The sequence below is a fragment of the Equus caballus genome, chromosome 18 (genome assembly GCF_041296265.1).
Source record: "Equus caballus isolate H_3958 breed thoroughbred chromosome 18, TB-T2T, whole genome shotgun sequence".
NCBI lineage: Eukaryota > Metazoa > Chordata > Mammalia > Perissodactyla > Equidae > Equus > Equus caballus.
The window spans coordinates 58,380,751-58,396,958 of record NC_091701.1 but is presented as its reverse complement, the minus strand read 5'-3'; the positions used below and the strand labels follow the sequence as shown (position 1 = coordinate 58,396,958).

General features: G+C 38.0%; 1 protein-coding gene across 20 annotated transcripts in view; it reads left to right on the top strand.

Annotated features, from left to right (window-relative positions):
* Positions 1-16,208, top strand: part of ZNF385B (zinc finger protein 385B) — a 383,440-nt gene that overhangs the window by 200,305 nt on the left and 166,927 nt on the right. The window lies entirely within an intron of this gene.

Here is a 16,208-nt window from a genome sequence, read left to right as displayed (position 1 = left end):
AAAAAAAAGCTGTGCTCTTAAGTGGTTTTTAGTATTAAAAACCAAAAGTTGAAAATAAATGAGCCATGTATGCATCTTAAAAATTAGAATAAAATGTATTAAAATTAATCAAAATAAGTTAGGGGGCTGGCCCAGTGGCAAAGTGGTTAAGTTCACAAGCTCTGCTTTAGCAGCCTGGGGTTTGCAGGTTCAGATCCCAGACGTGGACCTTAACGCTACTCATCAAGCCATGCTGTGGAGGCATCCCACATACAAAATAGAGGAAGACTGGCACAGATGTTAGCTCAGGGACAGTCTTCCTCAAGCCAAAAGAGAAAGATTGGCAACAGATGTTAGCTCAGAAGGGTCAATCTACCTCAGCGAAAAAAAGAAAAGTTACTTTAGGGGCTTGCCTCATGGCATAGTGGTTAAGTTCAGTGCATTGTGCTTCACCAGTCCAGGTTCACAGGTTCAGATCCCAAGTGCAGCCCTACACGGCTTGTCAGCCATGCTGTGGTGGCAACCCACACATAAAGTAGAGGAAGATTGGCACAAATGTTAGGTCAGGGCTAATCTTCCTCAAGCAAAAAAAGAGGAGGATTACCAACAGATGTTAGCTCAAGGCTAATCTTCCTCAGAAAAAAAACTTATTTTAACTCGGGATCCTTAATGCAAATATTAGTTTCTAATGGTTGTGCTCTGCAGTGGTAGTGCACAGGATCTAGTGCGGGATTGAGATCTGTTTGCTCCTAAAAGAAATGGTCCCAGCTTGTCATGCTTTGGCGTTTTTGACCATGCTTTTTATGGTCTGCTGGTGTTCTACAATGTCAGCTGGCATGTGTCACAGCTGTCCATGTCTATAGCAGCTCTAGCTCCTAGTTCTGAATTCAGCTATTTTCATTCCTGTATGTACTCAGAAAAGAGATAACACTACTGTAGTCATTTGTCTGACACATTTTTATTGAGCATCTCTTATGCTCACAAAAGACCCTGAAGATATCAAGGTGAGCAAAGCAGAAAAGGCTCCTCTCCTTAAGGAGATTATGTCTAATTTTTTTTTTTTCTAAACTAAGTCTTTGAGACCTTGGGGACTTTCTTAAGAATCTTTAATCTTCTGATGCTTTTTGAGGGGTGAGGGAGAGGAGGCACATTTTCCAGTGCTTTGCTGAATTTTGAACTGTTGAAGTTACCAAATAAATAGGTGAGGTATGTGTGGTACTCTATTTAGTATCACTGTTGTTCATTCATTCAAAAAATAATTTCTGAGAATATACTATATGCTAGTATATGTAGTGATTGAGAAATTAATAAGATACTTGGTGTCCAAGGTACTGCTCATCTAGCTGGGAATCAGATACGCAAATAACTACAAGGATAGGGTGTCAAGGGCTATGGGACTAGCGAATGGTTCCATTGTTTTGGATGAGGGTGACCATGAGAGTTGAGTTAATATCCATAACGCCCAATTTCCTGGCTGCTCAGGCGAGCAGTTTAAAGCCTCACTGTTAGTAATGTGTGCTTTTATTTAGTGGGAGTCCTGTAAGTACTCACTTGTAAAAGCAGCGTTTCCCAGAATCCATTGGCACAAACTGTTCAATTCTTTGAAACACACATGAAATAGTTCCAAGCACAGTGTTAACACTGTTTGGGGATAAACTACATGAACTCTGGTTTTAGACATCATTGAACATTTATTTACTACTATACTACTATACTATATTTACATACAAATATACTATTTTATACTAGTAGTATAGACCTGTACTCTGGGAAAAATACTCATTGAAACTAAAAAATAGAACCACATAATCATGGAAAAGTTGTCCTAATAGTGGTTGACGTTATTTATATATCTCAACAGTTGTGACTGCGGAGTCTAGAACTACTTAGGAGGTCAGAGCCCCTTGTTATGTTTCCAAATCTACACCTTAAAATGCTTTGTCTAGAGTTAGCTGATTCTCTGACCTGTTGAAAAGGAAGCTCAGAAGTTCTATTTTTCATCTAACTAAGACTAAGTCTTTTCGCTGACAATATAGGTTTGGCATGCTAAATAAGGCTCTTTCTATTTTTCTAAAACAATAGAAAGAAACACTCCTATGGAATGTATTTTTCATTTCTTCCTGACTCTCTTTTTCCTTAATTTTTTTTTTTTTTTGAGAAGAGGTGTCCCTGATAAATAAAAGGGAGCCTAATCTTAGCCACTTTCCATGAGGGCTCCAGTCTTCTTTAGGTGTACCACCGTGCTCCCAGTGACGACGTTAACACCAGCCCCATACTTGTGGTTCCATGCTGATGGTTTAGCACTCAAAGACCTGGGGGGTTCTACAGAGCAATAGTCACATCCTCCTTTATCAACTTATAGATCATATTTGGAGTTCTCATAAAAACTTAGTCTCAAGGAGCATCTTACTGTACTTTTGTTTTTGTGTTTATTCGTTCATCCATTTATTTATTTATTTGTGGTAAAAGACGTTAAGCAGTTTATGTACTGTATAATGTAGTGTGTTCATGAGACTGGGAAAAAGAATAAGCTTATTTTTTATATTGTATGTTAGCTATATTTTAAAATTTTATGTTCAGTGTACTTTCTTCAGCCTCCTGACATGTTTTTAGGTGAAGGACCTCTAAATATAGAGCATTATGTCCAATTATTAACATAAAAAACACAACAAAAATCTGATTTTCCCTGTGTTTCTAGACTTTTTGGACACTGTTAGTATATTTGTTGAGTAACTTTTTTTTTTCAGATGAACCGTTAAATGCGTTGCTTTGTACCTAGAGGTCCTTCACCTGAAAACACATTATTGAACTTAATTGCTCCAAAATGTAGTTTACACACTGTTTAAAAATGTTTATCCCTACAAATATTAAATCCACCTGAAACTTATATAATATTATACGTCAATAATATCTCAATAAAAAATAATGATAATAAATAAGTTTATCCAATGTTAGTTACCTAACTTTGTAGACAACCTGTATAATTTGACCTTTTTGCCAGATTTTTCTCAAATGCTAAAAAATTTGGGAGAAAACATGCACTCTGAAGATACTAAACTCAGAATTATTTAAATGAGCCTATATCTTTCTTCTACATTATGCAGTTAAATTAATGTATGTCTTTGTTTTTCCATCCTTGCATATTGCTAATGGCAAAGGGAAAACAGTAGGCATTTTCTCCAAATATTTGCCATTTTGATGCTGAAGATAACTATCATGCTGTTATTTTGCCTGAATCACTTCTTACTTTGCACCAGGGTATGACTATATCAATTGTCTAGTGGATTTAATGCTTCTTAGTTAGTAAGACGGAAAGGTTTGGCTATCAGTCAACTGAGTCTTGTGCTGTGACACGTCAATTCAAAGAAAATTCATAACATTATATAGATAACCATAAAAGGCTTTGTGTCTTGGTTTCTCACCTTCCTACCTTATTGATTTGCTTTTCTTCTACTTCTGATAAAAGCAATGAAATATCCACTATGTGTGGAATAAATGTGAGTTACCGGTACAGCCAAATGACTGAAGAAGGCACAGTGCCACTCTCAAAATGACAGCTTGATACAGGATTCCTCTTTCAACAATAAAACCCACAGCCTGTGCACCAAGTTCAAGCATGAAGGATATCATGTTATCCTTTCAGCATTTAGCAATGTCTATTACTTGGGCTTTCATTTGTCTTCCAGCATCCTTTGTCTTGAATAATGTATGTCACCTTCCCTCATTTATGCCCATTGTTTGTGATTGCCCCTGATTATATAAATGCTGTTTATCAAGCCAAATTCTCCGTGGACCAGTGTCCTAAACATAGGGCTTTGGCATAATGGAGCAAAATGTGAATTAGAATTTATTTCCTTTTCTCATGCTTCAAACACGCTACCTTCTTTCAAAACATTACAGACACACGATCTTTCCGAGTGAAATCACTCACTTGCTTCTTTAGTCTTCTAGAATCTTCATCCAGAGGAACTTTGTTACTTTGAGTGTAGTCTACATGTTACAGACATGACAATAAACACAGGTCTTCTATGCCTCAAAAAAAAAAAAAAACCACGATGAAATCACATATTTGTGAAATGGCTATGTGTATGAGTTACTGGCTCATGCATTTATGGAGCAGCATGTCATTATTGCTTACAATGTACCAGGCTCTGTGCTAAGCACAGAGTCTCTGGTGGTGATATTTCTTTTCACTTAGCCCAGCAAAGTGGAAAGGAAGGATACTAGCATTGAGAAATGCAAATAGATATTATGATCAGAATTACCTTTTAAAATTTTATTTTGTACTGACTTTATTTTATTAAGCTGAATATTTTAATTTTTAAGTTAAAGTAAAACATAACAAGTTAAAACTTAAAAATATAGAAAGGTAGATAAGATAATGAAAAGTAAATATTTTTTCCTCTTTCCTAAACCCCTAATCCTCATTCCTCCAAACAAACTTTGCTAATGAATTTTTTGCTTTGTTTCAGAGTAAAACAAACAAAAAAACTAAAACAAACATACATACATATGTGTATGTGTTTGCATGCACACACGTAGTCATATGATATATTCCATACCTTAATATTTTTCTCGGTACTGTATCTGGTGTATCTTGTAGTTTTTCCATAGAAAGACATGTTTACCTCATTCTCTTTTTGGAGACATTTAAAAAATTTTTAAACAAGATGAAACTTACAGAAAATTTGTAATATAGTACCAAGAACATTTTTTTTCTGAGTTACCCAATTACCCTGGAATATCTTAGCATTTATTTTCTATAAACAGAACAATCTCCTACACAACTATAAGCCGATCACCTGAATTCGGAAATTAGACATTCCGGCATCTCCTCCTCGGACAACATTCAGGTTTTAGCAGTTGTCCTAATAATGTGCTTTAGAATTAAGGGATCTATTTCAAAACCACTCATCTCATTTAGTTGCCGTGTCTATTTAGTTTCCTGTCGTCTGGAATAGTTCCTCAGTGTTTTTTGTTTTCTTAATATTCATGATTTTGGCTCTTTTGAAGATCACAGGCCAATTTGGATTTTCTGATGTTTCTTCTTGATTAGCTTCAGGTTGTGAATCTTGGGCACGAATATCATGGGATGAATGCTCTGTTCCTCTCATTGGATCCTATCGTGCCTCAGGTGATTTTAATTTCTCTCATTAGTGATGATGTTCACTTTGATCTCTTGAGAAAGTTGGTGTTGGCCAGGCTCTTCTACACAGAGTTACTCTTTTCTTTCCCCTTTACAAGTAATAAACATTTTGTGGAAGGTACTTTGAAACCATAAAAATATGCCATTCCTCATCAGACTTGCCGTTTGTTTACTTCCATCCACTTGGATCATGGTTTCCTATTTAATTTAATGAGTTATAATCCCTTATAATCATCATTTCTTTTGATGCACAAATTATCCCAGATTAGGCCAGAGATGTTCTTTCAAGCCAAATCCTATGTCCTTTTGACTCAGGAGACTTGTCATTTTTGAACACCTCCTTACTCTCTGGCACAGTAAGATATTTCAGGCTCATCTTGTATTTTTCTTAGCCCAGCCCTGACTTGAGCATTTTCTTCAAGGAGTCTTGGTTCTCTTTAGTGGAGAACGGTCTTTGGAAACCACCATCTGGGTACTAGCCGTGCTCCTTGCCTTTGGGGATGCTGCTGCTATCAAGCCCTCTCAGTGGACAGTGCTAGGGAGCTTATACATGGATGTACGTGTGCACACAACCACACATACACATATGTACATATGTCTACATTTATTTCTATATCTCCCTTTCCCGACTTGTGACTCACTTCTCCAACAGTGAGAAACTGGCTCTCATTATCGTTAATATATTTACACATCCGATCAATTCCTCCATATGTAACCAACCTCCCATTGCTCCTACCACCGTTCCCCCAAGCAGATGCCTTCCTCACCCGACCTGGGTTCTGACACACCACAAGGGGCTGCCAGCACCCCCACCCCTGCTCCCATGCTGCCTCCCCAGGTGGAAGTTGTCCTCACCCCACCCATCCCCAAGACCCCACTGCAGGCTGAGCCTCATGTCCCAGTGTAGACACCCTCCTCGCCACACTCAGGCTGCAACACTTCGTGCTGGGCTGCTGCCATGTGGGGACACCTTCCTTACCCTCCTGGGGCTCTGACTCCCCATGCTGGACGATCCTGGGCCACAGATACCTTGTTCGCCTATTCTGTTCTGACACTTTGTACTGAGTCACCAAGGCTCCCTCACTCCCACTCTGATGCAGACTATACCTTGCTCTGCTCCATCTAATAACTTTAGAATAAATTATCCAAGAAGGTGTAGGGTGAGTTGTTTTTAAAAAAATTATTATCTGCCAATATTTTAACTTGAATAACCATAGAGAAGGAATAAAAATATAATCACTAAATGTTTTTTAATACCACAGCTTAGACTACTTCACCTCTTTTCTGAATCTCTCCCTATCCCCTAACCTGTGATTCCTGATGCTGTTATTAGCACATGTTTTGGCTTTTTAACGTAGGTAATCCTTGACTTAGGAGCCTTGTATGAACACTGTGAGTACCTGAACATCTTCGTCTGGTTTCCCCCATCCGTAGGATCTCCTCAGTCACATGCCTGCTATTTTTTGTCCTCGGTATAGCTGCTATGGAAGGAAACCTCACTTCAATACTACTGCCACTACAGCAGGAGATTATGGGCCTCTTTGATCACTTCTTTTTGATTTAGAGCACAGTTATTTTCTGGGCCAGACTTGAGATTTGGCAATATGGGATGCAGGCCTGGGGCCCGGGAAGGCTGGCCAGCTCTCAGGAGCTCCAGGCTGGGAGCTTCAGGTTGGACAAGGCTTGGCTTGGCTTCCAGATTAAAGGAACGTTATGGCTCAGGGAACTTGAGGATTCTAGGCTACTATAGGGACAACTTCAGCCACCTTAGGGTTTCTTAGGCTCTTTTGTGCTAGTTAGGGAGCCTAGTTGATTTTCTCTGGGGAATGTTCCAGACCATAGTAGAAGTTTGCAGCTGTTTAGTTTTCTATACACACATAGATAAAACATAACATGGGGAGTTTGTATTTCTGGACTCTAAGACGAGCTTGTATCAGCTTGGCCTGGAGGGCAGACAGTCTGTTTCTGTCTAAAAGTCAAAGCTGTGACATCTGACACTGATAATTGAAAAAAATGTTTGTATGCAATGTTAATCCCTAAAAGTTTTCTATTCCTAGGTTATAGCTTTGCTTATATCCATGATTGCATGTTAAAATAGTATGTTAAATAGTATATTCATCTAGGTAACAGTTCTTTGAAATCTTCTCCCCAAAGGAAGATATTCCTGGTCATTCTAAACAAACTCAATACCACATACCTACTGACCTGATTGTATTCTGTCTATCTGTGACAGTTAAACTAGGGGCGTGTTTTTGAAATGTACTCATTTCACAAGTTGAAGCTTGCGATTTTAATTTGGCACATTAGAGTGTATTTCATTATACCGAATATAGTGCCAAGCCCATAGGCTTAAAGCTCTTAGGGTGTCACAGAGAGCAAGTCAAGGTTTATTTTTGGGTCCTGAGCTGAAGACTCGTGGACTGTCAGCAGGAGTTTATTTATGCAATCATTTATTCAGTGGATATTTATTGACCAACTCTTGTGTTCAACGTACTGTTCAGGACGTAACAGGATACAGAGTTGAATATGACCTCAGGTTTATGTTTTCGAAAGATCACTCTGGCAGCATTGTGGGGGGTGGAATGCCAGAGGGGGAGACAAAGGCGAGCAGGCCAGAAAACGTTGCAGTAGCCAGGGGGAAGATGCTGATGTGAGGCGAAGACAGCAGGATGGAAAGGAAGGAAGAGATTAGACCCGATGTGGTTCTTAAACTTCCAAGGTTTAGGTTCCCCTTTAATAACAAAATGAAAATCTTTGATCTTCTCCACAGAATGAAAAATGCACTTAGGCATGTATATAAGTACAGTTTCACGAGCCCACCCTTCATGATCTGCTTCAGGAAGGTGGCGACAGGTCTGGGGCCCTAGAGGTCTCAAGGGACACTAGTCCATGAGCCCTACTCTGTAAGACTTCAAGAAGGAAGAACACGTGTTAGGCTGGGCTGATGAGGGAAGGCTCCACAGAGGAGGTGTACGCAATTGGGACTTAAAGGAAGAGAGAGTTTCAACAGGCAGGGCAGGAAGCCATTTCAGATGGCATAAGCAGTCTGCAGGCTTTTGGCATTTTACCAGTTTTCATGAACTGTGTTTGGGGAACCATAAAGCTTGAGTCTCAAGAGTAACTGCTACTCAGGGGCCGTCTTAAAACTCTTCCTCTTATCTTATGTGATGGTGCATATGAAACCCCTAGCATATTGCCTGATATATAGATTTCAATCAATATCGGTTCTTCTTCTTCTTAAGTACATCAAAATACATAAAAGACAGTGAGATATGTTAACGTCTCTCCAGATTGATGGAGGGTTATTTGACTGTGATGCGTTACTTGTATCAGCAGTCCAAGAACTAGCAATAAAAACTGGATCAGAACCAGTCCAAAAATTTCAGCATTTCTCAACCACGCTGTCAGAATTTCTCCTTTGTAAGATTGGGTGTCACAACACATGTGGCCAAAGTCATTCCAGCTGCCATGCTGAGCCATCCTCAAGTCGGGTGGTTCTCCCAGTTCTTCCATGTGCTTTGTAAATCTAATAAAGTGGTAATGTGGGGTACAGCCATGGCATTTTAGTGTTTTCCGCAAACTTCTCTACCATTCAAATTCTGACATCTCATCTCTGACACAAATTATACAGAAGGATTACACTGCCTCAGGTGAAAACCATCCTCTTGCTAATAAATAATAATGGGAAATTATGGTACTTTACATTTTTTAAAAAGTTTTTAAAAATGTCCCAAAAATGGGACGTTAAGTCAGGAAGTTTAGATAGTGAGACCCTAAATTACCATTTCAAACACACTACCACAGGAATGATGCCAAAAGAAATGACTTTTAGGGAAATAAGGCAGAGGACATGTAGAGTATGATGGAGTCTATGAGTAACGAGCAGATTTGTTTGAGCAGTTGATGAGCTTAGACTTTCTTCATGTTTTATTTTAGACTAATGTTCCAATCCCATCACCCCTAATCCAGGAAATGCTAGAAATACAAAGTTGCCAAAATTATCTGTGGATAATTTGACATCTTGATTTGAATTTTCACAATGAAAGTAAATCTTTCACCAGAAATTGTTTGGAATAGAAATCTCTCTTAAAGTAAGTTTTAAAAGATTTGTGACTTAGAGGATATAGGATAAAAGACAGCTTTCCTGTCACATCTATTTTTGGTAAATATTGGGCCTTGATGACCGAGGGGCAGAGCTTGCTTCAAAACAGTTGCTGCATGCGTGCATTTTGTGGTCTGACTGTGAGATCTGTGATCTTGAAACAATATGACCTAACTGGTAGGATTGTTCTGAGGTTTAAATGAGAGGACTGGGTATAAGTCTTGGCACAAGGCCTGGAGATAGCAATCGCTCAATAACAGTTAACAGCTATCATTACCTTTATCCAATGCTGGCAGCACTAACAAACAGAGCTTTACAATATCTGCGACAGTGATGATAGAATGCATTATATCTGCTTTCCTCGAGTTAGAAGCAGAACTGGAAGAAAACTCCAGGATTTGAGCTTCCTTATTATTTTCACAAGAGTAGCAGTTCCCAAATCTGACTGAGTATGAGTATCACCAGGGGAAATATTTTGGGATTTGTTTTATTTATAAGTGTAGAATCTTCTCAAAGAATCAAATTAAGTAAGTGGATTAAGAGTAGTGCTCAGGATTTTGAATCTCATATGTTTTTATAAAGCTGACATTTATTGAGTATCTTCCGTCAGCAAATGTGCTATAAGATTTTTTCTTTTTTTAAATTTTATTTTTAGTTAACATAAAATAAAATTGACTTTTTTTTGTTCTTGAAGTTTTAGTACCTATGTAGATTTATGTAACTACCACCATAATCACAATTCAAGCAGTTCCATCACCCTGAAAATTTCTTTTGCGGGGCTGGCCCCGTGGCCAAGTGATTAAGTTCGTGCGCTCTGCTCTGGTAGCCCAGGGTTTGCCAGTTGGGATCCTAGGTGGGGACCTCGCTCCTCTTATCAGGCCACGCTGAGGTGGCGTATCACATAGAAGAACTAGAAGGACCTACAACTAGGATGTACAACTAGGTACTAGGGGGCTTTGGGGAGAAAAAAAACAAAGAGGAACATTGGCAACAGATGTCAGCTCAGGGCCAATCTTCCCCCTAAAAAAATGATCTTTTGTGCTGCACCCTGTAGTCACACCCTCTCTCTATCCCTAACTTTTGGCAGCCAGTGAGGTATTCTCTATCACTATAGGTTTGCCTTCTCCGGAATGTTATATAAATGGAATCATACAGTGCATAGACTTTTGAAACTGGTCTCTTCCACTCAGTGTAAAGTCTTTGAGATTCATCCTTCTCATTGCATGTGTCAAAAATTCATTTGTTTTTATTGTGGAGTTGTATTCCGTTCCATTTGATATCACACCAGAATTGGACAAGTGGTAGTTTTTTAAACATTAGTAGCAACATAGAGTCTAAAACTGTATCAGTGAACTTTTCATACTATGTTGTAAGAAATGCATTGATTTCTCTGTACTTTGAATGGATCTTATAACTATGTATGATTCTGTAGCATCCTGCGTTAGTCTTTGAAAAATATTGGTCTCCTGAGATAAGCACATCTTCCAAATATTGATACATTTGCTTATACAATATCAAAAAATCATATTTATTCGTATCATTATCAATCTCTCAGAAAAGTTTCTAAGTATTAGGAAGCTATCAAGCTGACAGTGCTGAATACTAGTTTTCCAAAATCTTAACTTTTACTTAAAATCTTGAATTTTATTATTGCCAAAAATAATACCGTGAATTCCCTTTGAAGTGATAGATTCACTCATTTGTTTTTAAGAAAATGTCTTCCAAATTGCCAAGTCTGAACAACCGGTTTGTCTGCCAGTCACTCTTTCAAGTGAAAATGGTATTCCATTAAAAAAAGTGGCTAGTTCAACTCACAACTCAATTACTGAGAGGCTTTTTTTCAAGACAACCGTGATATTTCAATACACAGCAGATGTGTTTTATGAATCCTTCCCATTTTGTCACACAGAATATTCAAAAGATGTTTACTGAAGGGTTGACTTAATGAAGTTAATCATTTTTACTGCTTTACCAAGGATGCTCTTAAGATAAATTGCTGTTTTTCTTTTAACTGTGCGTGTATAGTGGTGAAGTCAAGGACTAATAGTATAGTTGGTGTCACAACCTTTAGTCTTCTAAGGCACCAGTAAATTTACACACTATTGCTTTTGTACCATCAATGCAAACATCAACAAAGTGAAAAAGGAAAACAAAAAAGTCTTAGTGTCACTACAAAATTAATTTTGACCTCCCAGACTCCTTCAAGGTATCTCAAGACCCTTAGGGGTCTATAGACCACACTTGAAGAATCGCTAGTTAGATTGTACTTCATATTGATTCAAAGAAGAATAACTAAGATCATTATGGGATGTACGTCCTATGAGAAAAAAAAAAGGAATGGGCTTGTTTAGGCACGAGAAGATGTGGGTGATGGGGAGGAACATTTTTGACCATTAGAAGCGAGGATGATGTGTCTTCTACCCTACAGGTATTCAAAGTAGCATCCTATTTACTCTCTTAAAACATTTACTGTTTCAAATTTCTGAAGGTAGAAAACCACATCAAATGATTTCTTGACATTCCTCCAAGTTCTAATATTATGATTTTGTGGTCCCAAAGGATGTGTGGCTTATAATATCTCTAAATATAGTTGTCTTTGTTTCAAATATTTTTTTCAGACTAAAGTTTTCAATATCTCTGAAAACTCAATTTCATTCTAAATCAGTCTTCAGTTTTATATGGTTTCTTAGAGTCCCTTGCAAGATGCTGTTCTTAATAACCTGCAGGTTAGAATTGGATCAAATTCTTTGAGACTGTCAGTGCTGCTAAGGGAGCCACATGTTGCTTACACACATGCCAAGGATGAACGGGGGCAGATAAGCATTGACAGTTATGCATTCTTCCCGTCTACACTGACAGCATCCCAGGCCACCAGAGCCTCTGATCACTGTCCATTCTACACTGTGGCTCCTGGGATGAAAGGGCTTGGCCTTCATTTGGCTCACCAACTGTGAGGTTGAGCAAGCTTTGCTCTGGTTGGCAAGATTTCTCTACAGGGACAAGCTGGCTGTAAATTGATGGTTTTGACCCCCTCTCTACTTTTGAGTCTGGGGATTACAGATGGAATTAAAAGTATCAAAAGTAGATTCTGGGCGGCTGGCCTGGTGCATAGTGGTTAAGTTCGTGTGTTACACTTCAGCAGCCCAGGGTTCACAGGTTTGGATCCCAGGCACAGCCCTACATACCACTTGTCAAGCGGTGCTGTGGCAGCATCCCACATACAAAACAGAGGAAGACTGGCACAGATGTTAGCTCAAGGACAATCTTCCTCACCAGGAAAAAAAAAAAATTCTGAATATTTAATGTTTAGAGACCACAGAAGTTCAATTTTGTTGTGTACATGTGTAACAATGTTTTCAGGGGAGAAAATCCAAATTATATTTTATATTTATAAAATGGTAATTTCCAAGAGTCCGTGTCTGCTTCAAGAAAAGCCCTACAATTTGTCCCTTGAAGTTATAAGTGAAGGTACAGTTGCAAACAAAAGTTATCATTCATTAAAAAAATAAATAATTGCTCGACTTCATCAAAGTCTCAGAAATGAAACCATAAATTTACCTTAGTCTGTGTAAAGAGGTTTAGAGAAGTATATTCTCTTCCACTTGTTTTGCTTCTAGAAAAATATAACTAACTGCATGGGGAAGACAGAAGAAGGGCAATTAAAAGTGAGTGAGGTGACATCAAAGTGGCAGTAGCTAGACTGATTAAAAGAATTAAGATGTCATTTCTTCAGGCTAGACAAACAAACGAATATGATGGCAGACTATAAAATTTTGTTGCATATGGTTAGTGTCGAACACACTTGTTTAAGAAATCCCTGAAAAGTACCACAAAGGGAAATCTTTGGAGTTCTAAAGAAGCAAATAAAATATAATAAAAAGAATCACTTTTTCATGCAGTAGTCACATTATGGAAATCACCGCCAAAGCAGGTGGTCAAACCTCTAAAAAAAAAGAAAAGATTCAAAGAGGACTTAGGAAAATTCATGTTTAATAGAGCTATAATAAAAGTTAAGGGAAAATATATCTTTTGAGGGATAAAATGCATTCATAACTTTTGAACTAGAAAATAGAGAAGAGAATTTTGGTCTAAGGTGATGGCTGTCATACCATTGTGTTCACAAAGAAAAAACTAAAAATTTGAATCCTAATCAAGCTCATATTAAAAAAGGTTATTTTAAATTTTTTTTCCAGTTTCCATTTTTTTCTCAGTTTACCAATTATAACACCAAATAGGACCTCCTGAGTTCACTTGGTCTATTCCACTGCTCACTCTAAGCTGTTTCAGAGAGGTGCTTGTCTTCCCTCCCATCATCTCCCTAGCAATATATTCCCCCCAGTTAGTAATTTGCTCATCATTTTTTTTTTTTCTGAGGAAGATTAATCCTGAGCTAACTACCGCCAATCCTCCTCTTTTTGCTGAGGAAGACTGGCCCTGAGCTAACATCCATGATGCCCATCTTCCTCTACTTTCTACGTGGGACGCCTACCACAGCATGGGGTTTTTTTTTGCCAAGCAGTGCTATGGCTGCACCCAGGATCTGAACCAGTGAACCCCAGGCCACCGAGAAGCGGAAAGTGCGAACTTAACCGCTGCGCCACCAGGCTGGCCCCTCATCATTCTTTTCTAATTGAACCTAAATATCTCCCACTGCAATTTCCCCTAACTTTTTATTCTGATCAATTTCAAACCATATCAAACTGAAAAAATAGTACAAGAAACACCTATATACCCCCTCACCTTTTACTAAATATTAACTTTTCCACACTTGCATTAGCTCTCTTACTCTCTAAAGTATATAGAATATTATGTTTCACATATTTATGTTCGTACACTTAAACATCACTAAGATGCATATATATGTATATATACTCATGTTGAACTACTTGAGAGTTATTACAGACATCAAGACACTTCGACCCTAAATGCTTCAGCATGGATATTCTAAGAACCAGAACATTCTCTGCAAAATACCTGTGACTACTGATAGAGAAGTACTATTGATAGAGTGCTATAATATAACACAGTCTACTCATGTTTCCCCAGTTGTCCCAATAATATCCTTTACAGTCATTTTCTTCTTTTTCCAATCTGGGATCCAATCCAGGATTATATGTTGCATTTGCTGTCATATCTCTTTAGTCTTCTTTAAACTAAACGGGTCTCCAGCTTTGTTTGGAGGTGTTGCTATTCTACATAATGTTGATATTTTTGAAAAGTCCAGTCTAGCTGTTTTGCAGAATGTGCTTCATTTTGGTTTTGTTTGATTGTTTCCTCATGATTAGATTCAGTCTCAGCGTTCTGGTCAGGATATCTACACAGGTGATGCTGTGTCCTTCTCAGGAGACAGGTTGTCCATGTGTTCCATTACTGGTGATGTTATGGTAAAGGTAGTGTCTGCATGATTTTTCCATTGTAAAGCAACTTTTTTCCCCCTTTTACTTCAAATATAATCTACATAGTGATACCTTGAGATTGTGTGAATATCCTCTTCCCTAGTTTTTTGACCTAGTGGTTTTGGTATCCATTGATGATTGTTACCTTAATTGGTTATTACTATGTGGTTGTAAAATTCTGGTTTTCCATTTCTATCATTACTTTTACATTTGTTAGTTGATCTGCCTTGCTTTTCCTTTCTCCTCCCTCTCCCCTTAAAAAAAAATTTTTTAGCATCACTATGTACTTATGAATAGACTTTTTCAACTCAACATTATTATAATCTATTCTTCTCATTATCCATTTGATGCTCAAATTGTACCAAATTTGATTAGTGGGAGCCCTTCAAAGTTGGCTTCTGTTTCTTTTTAATGAGTCCTCATCAGTTTGAGCACATTCTCTGTGGCACATCCAGATACTTGAGGCTCAACTTGTGCTTTCCTGTCCTGAGAGGCCTAGTTCCTTTTAGAACTATGCCTAGTTCTAAAACCCAGATCTGAACACTAGATTTGCTCGTTGCTATTAGGATGCCATTGCTTCTGGGTCCTTTCAGTGGATCCTAAAATACATATACACGCTCAAATATATATATATATATACACACACACATACATATACCTATATATATATAGTACTGTTATAGCCATATAGTGTAGTACTGCTATGCTGCTACCATCAATTTCATTCCAGCATCACAGGATCCTTCCTTTCCTTTCCCAATTCCATATTTGTATTTCTCTTCTCCCAAGTGAGAATCCTTGTACCCCACAATATCAGTATATTTACTTATTTCCTCAGTCCTACAATGCATACAAAATAGTTTTCAGATCTGCTACACCAGTACCACTACCAACCACCATGTTACTGTGTCAGGTTCAAGATGCCCTACAATTCTTTTCAGCCTTAGAATATATGTCTCTGTATACATAGTCAGATTATTTTTTAAAAACAGCTTATATGTGGATTAACTCTTTTTTTCTTCTCTTCTCAGCTTGATATAGGTTTGGGTTTACTTGTTTTTTAATGTAATGGATTTAAAAATTTATTTTCCAATGTTGTTAGTCTATTTTTGAATATGCAAAAACTGCTGTTTTTAAATGCTAAGAAACCTAAATGTTACATTACTAATTATATGCAAAATCTGGTGTCATCATCATATGCAAGATCTGTTGAGAAACTAAGAGAGAGGAAACATAAACACTTTTCTTATGCTAATAAAGATTTAAGTTTTTATTATTACTCTAAACTCGGGATCAAGAGAGCTTTTGTCAAGCATACTAACAGGGCCAGGCAGAAGACAGCAGGAGTTGATGTATTGTCTCTGGACAATATCTGAGTGGCTGAGGGCCGATCCTAATCCCCTCCACCCGCCACCCCCTACACTTCCTGGTTACAACCAGGTGGAGTTTATGGTCCTTCACTGTATTGTCCCCCTCAGGGGTAAACTCAGGATACTGCAGAGTTTAATGTAAGGCACTTAGCTCAGCACCCGATGCATAGTACGTGCAAAATAGATATTACCTGTGATTTTTGGTGGAGCTGATG